This window comes from Lathyrus oleraceus, chromosome 4 (genome assembly GCF_024323335.1).
Source record: "Lathyrus oleraceus cultivar Zhongwan6 chromosome 4, CAAS_Psat_ZW6_1.0, whole genome shotgun sequence".
In the NCBI taxonomy this organism is placed as follows: Eukaryota; Viridiplantae; Streptophyta; class Magnoliopsida; order Fabales; family Fabaceae; genus Lathyrus; species Lathyrus oleraceus.
Genome location: NC_066582.1, coordinates 383430728 through 383448058, shown reverse-complemented (window position 1 = coordinate 383448058; position 17331 = coordinate 383430728).

The window sequence follows — 17331 nt, the reverse complement described above, 5'->3', positions numbered from 1 at the left end:
TATGCTATGACCTAATATGAAAATGTATGTACAATGATAGGTGCAAATTTGAGGTGCTACAATTATCTTTCTCCTTCCTCACACTTTCTCCACATTCCTCCATAACCTAACTCACAAAAAGCTCCAAACTTTACCGTCATTTCCTGTCCAAAGTGTCAGCATCCTTCACGAAAGTTATTCTACTCGCCATCCTCTACAACACTACGGTAATCTTTTTCCTTAAAAAGATTTTTTTTGGTGATAATTTATATTTCAGGAAGCAAGAATGCCGCCAAAAAGAGTCTCCAAAGGGAAGAAAGCGGACGCAGAATCATCCCGTCCAAGGAAACGGACAATCCGTCATCCCAATTCACATGACATAATTTTTGATAATCCGAAGCATGAACAGAGGTACGCATCGCATGTCAAACGGAAAATCACTCTGACCAGGTACCTTTACTCTAACACTCTTTTCAATTAGGTTTGTTTGAAGAACTGGATAGGATGTTTCATGTGCTTGGAATGCTGGAGTTTGTTCATTGTGAAGTGCCAACCTTTGAGCGCATCACATTAGAATTTCTGAGCACAATCGAGTTCAAGCTAAAAAAGGGGTGGACGGGTACAACTATGTACTTTGGAGGAACTATGTCTTTCAGGTTGTACAATATCGACCATGAGTTGACGGTCGAGCAGTTGGGTGAAATTCTTCACCTACCCCTTTATGGCCCCGGATCCGTACCAGATAGCTTCGATGCTAAGACATTCTGGTTGGCCATTACGGGACGCTCCGACTACCAGGCTAAAGGAGCAAAGGCATCAGGCATTCAAAACCCCTGCTTCAGGTATGCCCAAAAGGTGTTAGCCTTCACACTATTTGGCAGGGGTGACAGTACAGGTGTAGCCACCCAGAGAGAGCTGTTCTTTTTGTTTGCCATGGCAAACCAGGTAGCTGTGAGTGTTACAGCATTTGCTGCAGATTATCTGGGTCGTGTGGGGAGAGCAGCCCAAGGAGGAATCTCCATATGAGGCATCATAACTCAAATTGCCCAATATTTTGGATAAGACCCGGTTGCACTTAATGAGACACCGGTAGCAGGTAAGAGAAAACCGGACATGAACGCTTTGGTCCAACAAGGTATGATTTTACAAGTTTCTGATTATTATGCCTTAATGAGTTCGGGTCAGTTTATTATGGCTCTACCTGACCCGACACGTATTAGCATCTCAAACACGGCCAATTGGCTTTATGAAAGTGCCGTCCAAGATGATATGGACAAGCACAATGCTGATACATTTGCTGCAGGTAACCCACAGGGGGAAGAAGTGCAGGAAGAGATGCATGATCAAGAGCAATTTGCTATCCCACCAGAGGAATCCATGCACCCCGGTGCCGGTTCGTCATATGTGACGCCGGATCAATGGTCATGGATGCAAATAGAAATTGGAGATCTCCGAGCGGAGCAAGAACGTCAAGGTGTATAGCAGGCTCGTCAAGGGACTCTGATGAATGAGATGCACGCGATGCTGCAACGTCTGATGTTGTAATTTCCGCCACCACAGTGACCCGGTTTGAGCACCCCTCTATCTTGGATGCAAACATTGCGGACAATGTTTAGTTCAAGTTTGGGGGGGGGGTTAATTATTTATTGTTGTTTTTGTTTGTTTGGTTTGTTGTTTGTTTTGAATCTTAATATTTTTGTTTGAATTAAGTTGTGTGTACTCTATGTGTTACAGATAAAGGACATTCATGTTGGATGAACGATGAAGCTTGGAACGATTGGATGGAAGACACACCCATCTACTTTCTCTTCTAGAACCCCCCGAAGATTGATGCTACCGACTCGAAAAATCAGATGTGACTCTCTGTCATTGGATTTTGTAGTGATGCTTCGTAACTGAAGAGAAGATGAAGCTACAGCACACTGAGAAACATCTTGGAAGCTTGAAAGCGAGACAAAACATGATGAGAACTACAAAAAGCCAAACACTTATCATCATGAGAGCTGTTCAGGTATGTCTTTGTCTCTCTGGGTTTGCATTAGAGATACTGAAATTACATAGCACACGATACACACTGAGGCATTGTTTTTGTATTTTAACCCTGAGCCTTTCAAGCCAACCCGTCATAATTACCCGTCGTTCACCATTTTTGAGCCATATTTCCGTTTGTTTTTATTTTTACCATTATATATAGCCATAAGCCCATACACTACCACACCATGCTTAGACAAGTGTTATTTACCCTGAAGCTACCGAAAAGCTTAAGTTTGGGGTTTCATCAAAATGTAGGGACACCGACAAACCTTAGATAAGTGCAAAAAGATGAAGAAAAATGCAGAGAAAAAGAAGAGAAAGAAAAAGAAAAAAAAAAGAGAAGTCTTGAAGCACTTATCTAGGAAGTCTATGGTTGGCAAAAAGCTTGCATCAAGAGAGCAATAAAAGAAAATATATGCGCCAATGAACCTCAACAAAGAAAAAACGGTGTCCAAAAGAAATAACCCCGAGTTTGAAAAATGAACAAACGACACAAGGGTAACAACACGAAATCTGAGCCTAAACCCCTAGTATTCCTTTTTGTTGTTCCTATTACCCACCTTACACCTTAGCCCCGTTACAACCGAAAAAGTCCTCAAATAGTGTGTGTTGTGTGTTTCTTATTATGAAGGCATCTGTATTTCAAACCTAAGAGTTGATTTTGCATACTCTATTTTCTTAAGTGTAAACACTTCGACCCCGAGAGATTTGGTGAGAGTGTGAAAAGCTACAGGCCAAAAGATGGGTAAAAGTTAAAGTGTGGCTATAGTCGGAAATTGGGAAAGAGTAAAACTATGATTGAAAGTGAACAGGAGAACACAAAAGATCGCGGTAGCATTGTGGATTCATTCATTTGGGGGCAACCGTCCTGATGTCTCGAGCATCACTTGAGGATAAGTAATGAGATAAGTTTGGGGTTGTGATCAGTCGCCAATTCTCCTTGTTTTCTGACACTCATTCGACACCTTTGTAAGAAATCGGTAACACATTAGTCACTTATTTTTATTGTTTTGTTGTGTTATTTATATGTTTGATATTGTAGTCTCTATTTATGGAGCACGTATTATATGCATCATCATACTCCATTTTATGGCCTTTTGTGGTAGTTCTTTTATTTCAGGTATAAACAAGTGCACCAGAGGGATAGACAGGCAAAACAGGCATTCCGGACCCGACAGAAGAAGAAAAATGGACCTACAGTAGCCCTGACACGGGCCCCCGTGTTGGCCAACACGGGCCGTGTCAGGAGAGAAGGTGGAGAAATGGAAAACAGAGAGCTGACACAGCCCGTGTCAGCCTCCCTGAAGGGGCGTCTCACACATAACTGTGCCCAGAGGCCAACACGGCCAGACGTGTTTCCTGACACGGCCAATGTTGGCTTGGGCACTTGAATTTCCAATTTTTTGCTGTTTTTGGCACGGCTTATCCCGAAGGGCATTTTGGACTTTTACGCAAGGAAATTTGTCATCAAGAACTATTTACAGTGGATTTGAATTGAAAAAAAACTTTTACATGATAGAGAATTGGAAACTATCAAGATTGAAGAAGTGACAAGAAGCGAAGAACGAGGATCCTTCAAGAGCGGACGCGATTGAAGATCAACGGAATTCCGACCTTTTTGTAATGTCTCAATTTTACTCTGTATCTGATTTGAATAATATGATAGGCTAAACCCCCCAATGCCAGGAGGTGTCCCTGAATTGATCATGTAATGACTCCAATGTTTGTTTTCCCTTAATATATCTTATTTGATTTCAATTTCACTGTATGATTTGCGTAATGCTTTCTTTTTGGCAAAAATTAAGATTGATGTATGGTTAACGATTAGCAGGACTACAATGGTTAAGGTTTTCATACAGTGAAACCGTAGTAGAGATCACCTAGGACTAAGGATACCCTATGGTTACCGGATTAATCTTGTTAATTTAAAATGCTTGGTTTCATCATAATCACCTAAGGACTTAAAGGTTAGATTGAATACCAAAGGTTTCCCTCCGAGGACTTAGGGGGAAATAATCTTAAGATCCGATAATTGAAATAATATTCAGTATTAAGGAGATATACACTCAAGGGGTCATTACAGAAGATATTTACACACCTACCTTGGCATATCATATTAACTTGTGAAAATATTTATTTGTTATATTTTTCCTTACAGTGAATTCTTCAAAACCATAACTATAACTTTTGTTCAATTGAGTGACTATTTACGTTTATATTGATGCGCAATCCTCGAGATCGATCTTTGGGAAACTTTTCTATTATTACTACATCGGCAAAAATAATACACTTGATATTTTCCCGATCAATTAGCATACAAAGTCTAGCACCCGGGGGCTAGCCCCCAAAGAAGGGATATCACATAAAGGCAAGCCCCCTAAGAAAGGGTGTCCCCTTAACAAGAGCTAGCAATCAAAGAAGGGTTAACACCTAAAGAAGGGCTAGCGCCCAAAGAAGAGCTAGCGCTAGAGGGCTAACACCTAAAGACTAGCATCAAACAAATGCTCATCGTCTGAAGGCTCGCACTCAAGGGATAACACCCAAAGAAGGGCTAGTCCCCATAAGGGGGTCACCCAAGTTTCTCTTTCAAATAATTAAGAGAATATGTGTCACATGTTCTGGTCCAAAGAGACAATTAAAAATATGGGGGGAAAATCGTTCTGCCTATTAGTGGGAAGAAATTGCTTATTAGTGAGGAAATTATGGGAAAAGGTGGTGGAAGTGGGGTTGACTTCCTTTCCAGTTTAGCCTCCGGAATCTTGTAAATACCTCAAGCTTAAAATTGAGAGGGTTAATCTATAACACACAAAGAAAAATTAACATACAAAATTTCTCATATCATCGCATATGAGCTAGCTTTAACTCTGAACAAACCTTAAATCTCTGACAATCCTAATCTATTTGAAGTTGTTACGCTCATTGTATTTTTGTCTAGTACAATTTTGGTTTTAAAAAATATTTAAAATTAAAATAAAATCAAATATAATAAAGTCAAATCAATTTAATTGATAGTTGTGCAGTATATCTAAAATAAAAAATATAGTTTTTAAAAAAATTCAAATATAATAAAGTCAAATCAATTTAATTGATAGCTGTGCAGTATATCTAAAATAAAAAATATGATATTTCAGTTATTCTTTTCTTTAAAAAAAAAATTAACCAAAAACATAGTAGAAAAAAAAAAAGCTAATAGAAGACTCGATATTTTTTAAAAGTTTACAATAATGGCCGGAACATCCGGCAATTATTATAAATTTATGAACCCAATGTATTACTAAAATGATGGTATATCTTAGATTGATTGGACTTTGAAAGCACGTGATATATGTTTTATTCTCACAAAGGAAATCATGAATGGCGAGATCCAATAATATATGCGGTAGTTGGCATAAATATTTTTTAAGCGCATAAAGTAAATAATTGAGGTATTCTTTCGTGTCACACAATATTTACTACATTTATTTAATTATAAATCCCTATCACTATATTCAAAAATTGTTATCATTAAAAGAAGATGGGAGATATATTATTGTAAAATAATTTTACATTCAAATCTAATGAACTCAATATCAATGAAATATATTAAAATTAATTAAATAAAATAGAAGTTTGATAGTTTTTTTATTGGAAATAATATTAAAAAAATTACTTAACTTCAAACTTAATTTTAATATATACAATAATATGAACAAAACAATTTAAACTTCATTGGATTGAAAGTTCAGTTACAAATACTTATAGATGAAAATGGAAAAAGAAAAAAAAGTCGGCCACATATCTGTCATTAGTCAAGTCAGCATTATTTTAACAAAATTTTAATTTTAGAGATTAACGCTACAAAGATATATGAACTCAGACAAAAAAAAAATACATTGATCAAAATCAAAAACTCGTTAATTTATAAGAACCAAAAGACTATTTAAACATTTATTTTATTTTAATGTTTGCGTCGGTCTAAACCGACGCTGTGTATTTTTCAGTTGTTTTTATTTTTTATTTATTTTAATGTTTGTTGTGGTTTGGACGATTCTACATATTTATTAATAATTTTTTTTTAATCATTTTAATGTTAACACTATTTTTTTTTATATTTTTTAATCATTTTAATGTTAACATTATATTTATTAATTTTGTTTGTGTCTGTCTCTCTAGACCAAGTCTATGTACTAGACATTGTATAGTGAAAAAAATCTTTTGGATAATCTTGCCAACCACTACACCACAACAATTTTATTGAAATTTATTTGTTAACAAGTTAATATATTTCAAAAGTGGTTTCTATAATTTTCATTTTTTTTTATATTTTCCCTCGTGTTTTATTTCAGTTCCCTCTTCATTTTCACTTTCCCTCATTCACAAACCCTAACCATGAATCCCCTTACATAAACCCTAACTTGAGATTGAATCAATTTCCCTCCATAAACCCTAACATGTACAATCAATTGCAACGCAAACACTAAACGAACTATTCACTCCACTCGTTAATTTCTTCATTATTTCCTTCATCTTCTTCATTGCCTTCATCTTCTTCAATATTGGGTACTACTTGAATGTCTTCATTCATTCAATTATTTACTTTTCTTCACTTTCTCTTTGTTTATTAGTGTTAGTTGTAACTTATTTTATTTTGTTGGCTCAATTATTCTTTAAGATCATTTTGTTTCTCCTTCTGATCCAAACATTAATGGATTATATGATTCTTGGACTATGTGAAAAAATTGTTTCCATTCATTCAATTATTTGGGAACTCCTTATATGGTATTCTTTTTCATCTTATGGTTGGTGAGATATGTTGGTGTAAGTCCTAGAGGCCAATACTTGGGGTACTTGTATCGAATTATTTATTAATAATAAAAGACTTTTTTCTTTATCATGTGTGTTTAATAAAGTTCCTAGAATAGCTAGTCCGTTTAATGTATCAAGTTTGACTTAATCATGAGATCCCATTAAACATAAGTATCCGTAGTCGAGCTTTGTTGTGAAATGGGATAACATTAAAGCATTAAGACTACTATGTGTATAGACTGATGATCACATCTCATGGATCATGGATAAGGAGTTATCAAGTCTTAAACATAAGTATGAATATTAGGAGTAATATTTATACTGGATTGATCCGCTATGAGAATACTATATAGAATGTTATGCAAAGTGTCATAAGTTATTCTCATGGTGATAGTGGTATATGTCACACTTCGACCTAAAACCACTATGGACCCTAGATATAAAGTCGAGTGCTTTATTGCTGATCAAACATTGTCCGTAACTGGATGACCATAAAGACAGTTGATGGGTACTCCACGAAGCATGCTGAGGGACATGAGTGACTTAGATGGAATTTGCCCATCCTGCGTAACAGGATAAATGTCTAAGGGTCCAATATTGAACTGGACAAGGTTGACACGGTCGATGCCTTGTGTTCAATATAGACATAAGGACAAAAGGGTAATTGTATACACAAGTATTATCACAAAAGGATTTGTCAGATCACATGATATTTTCGTATCTTGGGTAGTAGTGATGTGTTGTGAGATACCGCTTACTGTTTATTATGTTAAATACGTGATTTAATATAATTGTCAATGCCGCGAAAACCTACAGGGTCACATATAAAAGGACGGATTGATGAGAGATAGAGTAACTAAGGAATACCGTAATGTACGGTGCCCTTAAGTGAATTGTAGAACATCGTAAGGTACGATGTACTTAAGTAGAATATGAAATATGGTAAGGTACCATGCGCTTAAGTGATTTTGGTACTCTAAATTTTGCCATTTCATGCATTACCATTAATCATGCATTATTTTAGATCATGCATTACCTTAATTATTTTATATCATTCATTTCATGCATTACCATTAATCATGCATTATTCATAAAAGAGTGTGGTTCAAGGGTGACAAATTTCAAAATGAACTGTGATGGTATAGTTTTATGTGGTTGAATTTCTAATCCAAGTACCATTTGCTTTTGCTTTCTTAAAGTTTTAATTTCACTAATGGATTTTGAGGTCCAAGTTTAAGGATCATTTGGTTGATTCATCACATATTGATATCTTTCATCCTATCAATTCATTCATCCATTTTGTTTTGCATCAAATTTAGGCATTACATTTAGCGTCAAATATAGGACATTTCTTTTGTGGGATCATGAGAGGTCCATTTTGTCCCAATTACTAATTACCACTCTTATTTCTATTAACTCATGCATTTATGTAGTCACATGATTCGTTTTTATTACTTTTTCAACATTTATGTTCATTGCAAAATTAATACCTCATTGTCCATTTAGTCATACCAATTGTTCCAAATGCATTCATTCAACTGAAACTATCCATCTTTGTCACTTGATTGCAACTCATTCATTTAGACTTTACTAACCCAAACATCCCAAACATGTGACAGCATGTTCAAATTTAAGTAATGAATATCCAAAATAAAGACTTAATTGAAGTTTGAAGTCTACCATCATTTGCACAAAACACATATTTGCATAAAGACACATATTCTATCATCATCATTTTCACCATTATAATTTTCTAATAGCAAGTTCAAATAGAGGAAAAACCAAATGTATTTGAAACACCAAAATATAATTTGAATTTCATTAAGGATTTTTGATGACTTCTCGGCAAGTGTAACGATAATATCGCAGTAATAAAAAAAATTGAATCCACATGGACTTCTATTTAACAAGACAAGATTGTCCAATGCGTAAAAAATACTAGAGGGGGGGGGGGGGGCGTCAGGTTTCAAATGCAAAAAAAAAGTTGTTCTGATAATAAGACGAAAGCGGTCAGGTTGTGTATAGAATCTCATATCTCTCTATTGTTAATGTTCGACGCATTACATGAATGATATTGTCACTACAATCCCTTGCGGTATAGCTCACTAATATATACTCATAGTTTTTATCCCTAGTCCACCAGCCTAAGCAAGACTAGGCAATGCAATAGAGCGTTAATTCCTAAGCCACTACTCGAAGTTTTCTATCCTAGTCCACCAGCGTAAGCATAACAAATGCCCTAGGTCCAACATATAGACTAATGGCCAGTATTCCCTATGTTCCTAAAATCATATTAAAAAAGTATCTCATATAGAAAGTAGTGATAGAAAGGTGGAATTGAATAGAATTATAGATTAAATGATTCATGCAATATCAAATCCAACATATGTCCTAACAATATCAATATAGGTTCATCAAACACAACCTAACCTAGATAGAATTAGCCACTCATAATTCAAATTACAATATCAAAATAATAATAAGAGGTTTGCATAAGAATTTACTTGAAGAATTGATCTCCAATGGCTTCAAATGCTAACTAAATATGCCTTCTAGTGTTGTAAATGATCACTTTTGGTGTAGAAATTCGTAACCCTTGAAAAAATACCAAACTTCCCCTTAAAAAGTCTTCAGAATGGACCAAAACGCGTCAGAAAAAGCCCATAAAAAGGGTTCGTCACACGCGATGCAACTTTTACTCCACTATCGCACGCGCGATGTTGCGCGTGATTATTTCATTAACTATGTGCTTTTGCTTCCTTTTTCACCCGATATTCACTAAGTCCTTATTTCTCCACACTTAGCTATTTTTTCCTCTTTCTTTGGATTTTATTCTTCAATTTTTCTCATCTTTAACTTGTTTTGATTCGTTTCATGGACCGAAATCATGCAATGACGGACTGTCATCACAACCCCAAACTTGAATTGTTGTCTGTCCTCAAGTAACTTATATGCACTACCAATTCCAAACGGAAAACAAGTTGCACAATAATAATTGAACATCATCATATAATTTTTTCTTTACCTGAACATCATTCTACCTTCCATCCGGTCGAAAAACATCCTTAAACTTTAACAAGTACTTAACCTGTCTCCCATCTTACCTTGACTCACTCAATGGATAAGGTATTTTCTCAATCAACATGCAAAATAGTTTATACTGAGTTTGATCATGTTCTAATATAATTTGTCAAAGAAATAAAAACATACACATTAGAGGGATTTTTTGGTTGTATCTTAGCATATGTTTGGGTAGGATATTTTTTGGGAAAATAGGTTTAAACCTTTAGAGTTAGGTTCCTAGCTCTCCTTCTATTATCATACCCCTCTGTTCCTTCATGATGGTACTAAAGCTACTACTATTGTGGTCCTTATTATAAACTTTTCATTCTTTTAATCTTTTTTTTAATAAGTCCCTTTTTTTACTTCTTATTTTCTCAAAATTTTGAATTTTTGACCATTTTTTTCTCTAGTACTCAAACCCCAAACATAAAACTTTGATCACTTCCAAGAGCAACCCCAAACTTAATATTTTTCATACCACTTAAGAACTACAATTCTACCTAACTCCAAAGAGAGGGTTGAAAGATAAGATCTTTAAAGTCATGCGACTAAGAATTAAGACTAAGTCACCGAAAGAAAGACTAAGCTCAAAGTGGTTAACAAAGGATGTACCTGTAGCAGTAAATTCATGACCATCAAGCCATGGATAAGCTAGACGTCAATAAAACCAGAGTAGCCACCGCGCTTTTATTGTTTCCAAGAGAAAAGGGAAAAGTACGAACAAAACCCAAAGATAAGAAGTTTTCAAATCAAAACTAATAAAATGCCAGAGATTACATGTAAGGGGGTTGGTTACACAAAGGGAAGGTGTTAGCACCCAAAGTGTCCTAGGTACTCCTAGGGAGCCCTTTCTTATGTGCATATGTATTTTTGTATAAAATGATGTTTGCAATAAATAGAGTGGAGGGATGAGAAAAGAATTCATTAATTATATTTTTGTGTTTGACAAGACCTTCGGACTTATGCCTACGTACCAACATAAAATGAGGGATCAAAACCTCGTAGTTCGTGATAACAATTTCAAAATGAGTGCATTACTTTTAACAAAAATTTAAGTTTAACAAAGGCACAAGAGGCCTAAAAAGTTTGAATGAGTGTTAGTTCTTTTTGCCTTTTGAAATTTTAAGTCAAATATAGTTAAGTTTATTTACAAGTTTGATTAAGAAAGGAGTTTAAAAATGCAATGACATAAGGCCAAAGTTTCTAATTTGCAAAATGGTCTAAGTTTAGAAAATAAACACAAGAAAAGAAGATTTTTAAAAGGGAGGGAGAGATTTGAAATTAAAGAGATGGGGAGGAGATGGAGAGACCAATCCTAAGCACAAATTTAAAAGTTAAGAGTTGAAAAGATCTGACCAATGAGCTGTAATCCAATAGACAAGAATCTCATATAGAAACCCAAATTCCCTTAAACTTTAGAATCAAGCAAAATCAATACACAAATAGCAAGATGAAGAGCAAGGCATCAAATAAAGATAGCCACATCCAAGCTTAGCAACTTCATGATCTCCTTCAAAATCTCCCATGCATCAGATGAACTCAAGGATGAGCAATAGGCATAGGTTCAAAGTAACAACTTCAATCAGACCATGTAGCAGATGAACTCAAATGGGATCACAATACTTGCTTCAAATGAATTTCAAATCACAAGGACTTGGTTTCATGAAAGTTGGCATTTGGCCAAGTCCTTTTGCATTGGGAGTGTTGCCTAATTCTAAGTCCAAAGTCTCAGAGCAAACCAACAGTCCACACAAAATGTCTTTTAGGGTTTTTGTTGTTATTATGTACATTAAGGTCAAAAGAACACAAACAAGTATATACAATCACAACATAATCATAAGATATGGCTCAAATAAGCAAAGTGAAAATAAAGCAAGCCACACGTGAATATAAATGCATCAAGGGGAGTCTGCTGAAATACTTTGTGACTACAACGTTGCTACTAGAAGACTTCGAAGTTGCGGACAGAAGACATGTGCCCAAGAGCGAGAACCAAGAGGCCAACGAGTTGGCCCAAGTCGCTTCAGTGTATAAGATGTCTAAGTCGAGGTTACAAGATATGATCGAGGTTCGAGGAAAAATGGTGTCAAGTACGCCCCCAATAGAGGACATCCTCGACGAGAACGTCAGTCGTGGTGGGGAGCCCGATAAAGAATGTCAAGAAACCTGTGGAGTCGAAGAGGCATGGGAACATGAAGTTTTTTCTATCAGCAATTCATGACCGACAGATTGGAGAAAGCCAATCATCGACTACTTGGAGAATCCAGTCGGAAGTACTGATAGAAAAACCAAATATAGGGCTTTGAGCTACGTGTGGTCAGGAAGAGAATTGCTAAAGAAGACACCAGAAGGGTTACTACTCAAATTCCTGGGAGATACCAAAGCGTATTTAGCCATCTACGAAGTACATAGTGGGGCCTGTGGCGCCCACCAGGCAGACCATAAGATGAAATGGTTGTTGTTCCGACAAGGGGTTTACTGGCCCAGCATGTTGAAAGGTTGCATCAAGTTTGCCAAAAGATGTCAGGAATGTCAAAAGCACGCGAGTATCCAACATATGCCGGCAAGCGAGTTGCATGCTATTATCAAACCATGGCCTTTTAGGGGATGGGCTTTAGACACCATTGGAGAAATTTGACCGGTTTCGTCGAAGCAACATAAGTTTATCCTAGTTGGGATAGACTACTTCACCAAATGGGTCGAAGTTATCCCTCTGGTAAATGTGGACCAAGAGAAGGTGATCGAATTCATTCAGAGACATATCATGTATAGGTTTGGGATCCCAGAGACCATTACAATGGATAAAGGGTCAATATTCGTGGGACAAAAGATGCAGGAATTTGCCGGCGAAACAAATTTCAGACTGGTTACCTCTACACCCTAATATGCACAAGCAAATGGCCAAGTAGAAGCAGCCAACAAAGTAATAATAAGTATGATTAAGAAGCACGTTTGTAAAAATCCAAAGAATTGGCACAAGACTCTGGACCAAATTCTATAGGCATGTCGAACATCCTCCAAAGAGGCGACAAATTCGACGCCATTTCGACCAACGTTTGGTCACGATGCCATATTGCCGACGGAGCTATGCTTACAGTCCGTTAGAGTCCAGCGTCAGAATGATCTTCAGTCAGAGCGATACTGGAACATGATGTTTGATGAGTTAGCTGATTTAGACGAAGAAAGGTTGGTTGCGGTCAAAATGTTGATCCGACAAATGGAACGCGTAGCCAAGGTATACAATAGAAAAATAAAGGGGAAAACCTTTGTTGATAATGATAACGTGTGGAAAGTAATTTTTCCTATGGATCGTCGAGATTGAACCCTAGGTAAGTGGTCACCAAAATGGGAAGGACCATTTCGAGTAACTCGGACACACAATAACAATGCGTATGAAATCGAAGAACTTGGTTGGGGATCAAAGGGTCTTAATAGTAAATGGAAAATATTTGAAGAAATATAAACCCATGCTTAAAGGAAATACGGATCCAAACATAAGTTTCATTGATTTTTGAGAAAGTGTCTTAGGAGGACATTACAAATATGGTCGACAGACCTACGAAAGATTGAAGAAAAATTTAAATGGGGAACCTAGATTTGAAATCCTCAAACACAGCCATCTTATGCTTATTCCTATTATCCAGGGAGATTTTCTTCCCGGGTAGATACTTGATGTCGACTTCAATTTTAAGGGCTCTCTCCCCATGAGATATTCCCCTCATGACCTCACTGTCGATTGCCTCCTGCTCAGGGATCCCTTCAATTGTCTCCAAAGAAGCCTTATGCGCTTCCACTTAGGCAATCTTTTTGTGAAGCTCCACGATTTGGGCTTGGTAGTCAGAGATTTACTGATCGAAGACTTCCCGCTGACGGAGACGCTCTTTCTTCTTGTGTTCGAACTCATCAAGCTCCCGTTCACAAGCCTCACTGGAATCCCATTCGATCTTCGCCTCGTTGAGTTTCATGTTTATTTGGAAGTCAGCATTTTGTCGGAGGTTCAAGTCCTTGGTGAATTGAGTAAAGAAAGCCTCGAACTCGAAAAAATACTTCACCATTGAGGCGGGAAGGTCGCGAAGGGCCGGAGAGTCGAGAAATTTGAAGATATCACAAGCGACCTCCCCATGTTTTCTAAGAGCATCCAAAAATCCATCATCGCAGAGTGACGCCTTCAAGTGTTGAAGGATGAAGACAACATCAGCATGAAGCTTTGAGGAATCACCGATAATAGTTGATGGAGGTGGTGCGTTAGTCGACAACCGACAAATTTGTTGCAGTTTTCTTAAGGCCTCTACAGGATTCCGATGTTTGATTAGCCTTATGTCATCCGAGGTCGGAAGCTTAGCCGATGCATTTTCGTCAGCCACGTTCACGTTTGGAGGTGGCAGAGAGGCAGGAGGTTGAGAGGTCGCAGGAGAATAATGTTGAAACTCATCTTTTTGTTGTGGGCTTAAGGAAACATCAGTGGGGGGATGTTCGGTCGAATCCATGACTTTGGTTTCAACCTTAATCGGGGAGCCACTGGTCCCTAAAAAGATACAATTGTTAGATCACAAAGCAAAAAGAAACCCATGTATGGGGAGAGAAGTGTGAGCAAGTACCTGGAGATTGACAAGAGGCGAAGCAGTAGGAGTCCTTTATGAGTCTCGGGGGTGAGAACCTCTTCAACGTCTTTTTAGATTGTCGGGGAAGCCCTATGAGCCACTTTGGTCGGAGTTTTTTGGGTCGGAGCCTTCTTCCGCCGCGTAGGGGTGGGTGGAGTCTTGGGTGGAGCTTTCGATGGAGAGAAAATGTGGGAGTGTTCACTCCCTTCCGAGTCTTCGTCGTCTGCCGTAGGCGCCTCTTCAGACACCAAAATATGGAGACATATAAAGAGGTGGTTAAAAAAGTCTTAGCAGAAAATTGGTTCATCAGAAGAATGGGTCATACCTGTGGAGAAGGGGTCTAGGGCACCCGTTGTTTTTTAGAGGTTTCGCCAAAGGCGGTTCAGCAACCCTCTTTCGACCCTAACAGTAAAAGAAAACCGTCAGATTGGCAGAACACCAAATAAATAGAATTAAGTAAGTGTACATGTACCTTTGTAGGGGCTTCATCGACAGTAGACTTTTGGATTTTTGGGTCGGGAGCAATGACGGATAGAGGCGGAGGTTGTATGTCACCGGCAAGGGTGGAGAGCGCATCGACCATGTTCTGAAGGAACTAGTCGCTAGCAAAGGTGCGATTATAGTAAGAGTTCCACCAGTCATCAAACTCAATGGTCGTTAGGAAAGACTATTGAAATAAAAAAATTCGAAGTTCATAGCGATTGTTGGATCGACGGAAACGAAGACAGACCCTGTGGTCATCTACTTATAACGATCGACCAAACCAAACGATGTCGGTATCGTGAGATACCAGGGACCTTGGGACCATCTTGATTAGGCTAAGTTAACGAGCCACAAGATTCGGTTGGTGGCTTATGAAACCGAATCCCTTCGACCTTGGTTCAATCCTATAAGATAGCAAGGTTGGAGTTAGAAAAGCCTCCATACAACGTTCGACTGTGCTTCATTTTAAGGGGGAGCTACAAAGAAAGGGATCCTTGAACCATTTAGGGCCAAAAAAATTGTGAGCAAACGACGCCATACCTGGAGCAAACTTGTCCGCTTCAATGAACATATTCAGATATTTCATGAATATGCTGGTGTTTGGAGTTTCCTGATAGGTTATCAGAGCCAGTCTGGCCCCTTCGATGGGTCGGTCTTCGTTTAGTCACATAAGATGCTCCGACGTGGTGTATCCCAGCTGATACTCGAAGGTAGCGATTAACCAATGTTGTAGGAGCCATAGAGGACCCGACATGTTCAAGGATTTTGGGGTGTTGGCGAGGAGTTTCAGCTTCATGGTTGCCAGCCCCAGGGCCTGGTACAGAGATGCCAGCAGAAGTTTTTCCAACGAGATTTGTCGACCCTCATGTATCTGGATCTCCAGGGAAATATAACTCTTGGCTATCTGCAGGGACCCGAGACAGAAGACATAATAGGAGAACTACAGGGTGAGGAAAGCTATGTGCTCTTTGTCAGACACTTCGATAGTGTTTTTGTTGTGATGGTCTTCGATATAATTCTAGAGGCTGGCCCGACCAAACGTGAAGGTATTCTCGGTCGAAAGAGTTGGGTTGAAAGTCTCTTCCAAGGGTGAGAGACCGGTAATTGCCGTCACGTCGAAGAGAGTGGGTGTCAGCATCCCACATGGTAGCTGGAAGGTGTTGGTCGAACCCTCCCAGAAGTAAAGGGATGCCAACAACATGCAGGGGTTAACACGATGACCGTACCTCGAGACTTGAATAAGGTCGAAAATCCCAGCACTCCTCCACTGGTCTTGACGCTTGCGTTGGACCTTGTTAAGTCAGGCCAAGTACTCCTTATTGCTAGGAGTGAGCATGGAGCGAAAAACTCTAGCTTTTGCCTCCATGAATCTAACATCAAAAGCGACAGATCTGTCGAAGGCAGGAGGCATAGCGGGTTTATACCCAGGAAAGAAGGGTGCGAACTTTGTTGGGGAAAATTTAGCATCAACAAAAGGACCATGGAAAGCCAACCGTTTTTTGTCCACCAAGAATGGGACCACCAACTGGTTTTGCCAGTTCTTGAGAGTGCCTTCATCAAATGATGAAGGTTGAGGAATACTTTTCATCCATTCTTTAGCAGTAAGCTTGAAGGCGATGGGGTTATGACCAGTACCATAAGAGACGGTTTCTTTCGCAAGAGTTGAGGAAGCCATTGGTGAAATGAAGCAAAGTTTTGAGGTTTTCGGAAATACTGGGTGAGAAAGCGCAATGCATAAGTATGCTTAGGGTTTAAAGCAAGAGGATATGCAAATATGGAAGCAGAAGAATGTGTAAATAATGAGAAGATTTTATTTATAAGCCAAGTGATTTCAATAGTCGAGCAGTAATTGATTGACAAGTGGCTAGCTAGGGAGTGATCAGAAGAGTTAGTGGGTTTCGATTGAGATCCCATGACCTAGGGATGCCCGCTAATGATGGTTGAGTGTCTTAGAAGTCGCGCGGTCGAAAAAAAAGTCATCATTATGTATTAAGTCATGAGTATTGACAAGACAGTTAGCCGAAATATGGAACGCCAAAAGACCATCTTCTCGATCGATTCACTCATGTTAAAGCCATCCTTTTCAGGGGGAAATTTGTTAGTTGGCAAATTTCAGCTAAGGGAAAAGCCAATTTCGACCAGGGGTTCTGTCGGAAGCTCCTCGACAAAAAGGTGGATGAGGCTGCCGATCGACACCTGCAAGCTTGGGTCGAATTCGAAAGGTTCTGAATGGAAAATGAGAACGTGGGCACGTAAAGAGGTCATGAGTAGTTATGCCCCCAAATGAGGGAAGTGGACCGACATGTGGCACCTCAAGAGGGTTTTGTAACCTCCCGACGGTTATTTTGAACTAGTATTTAAGCCAATGTTAGGTGAGAATTCAAAG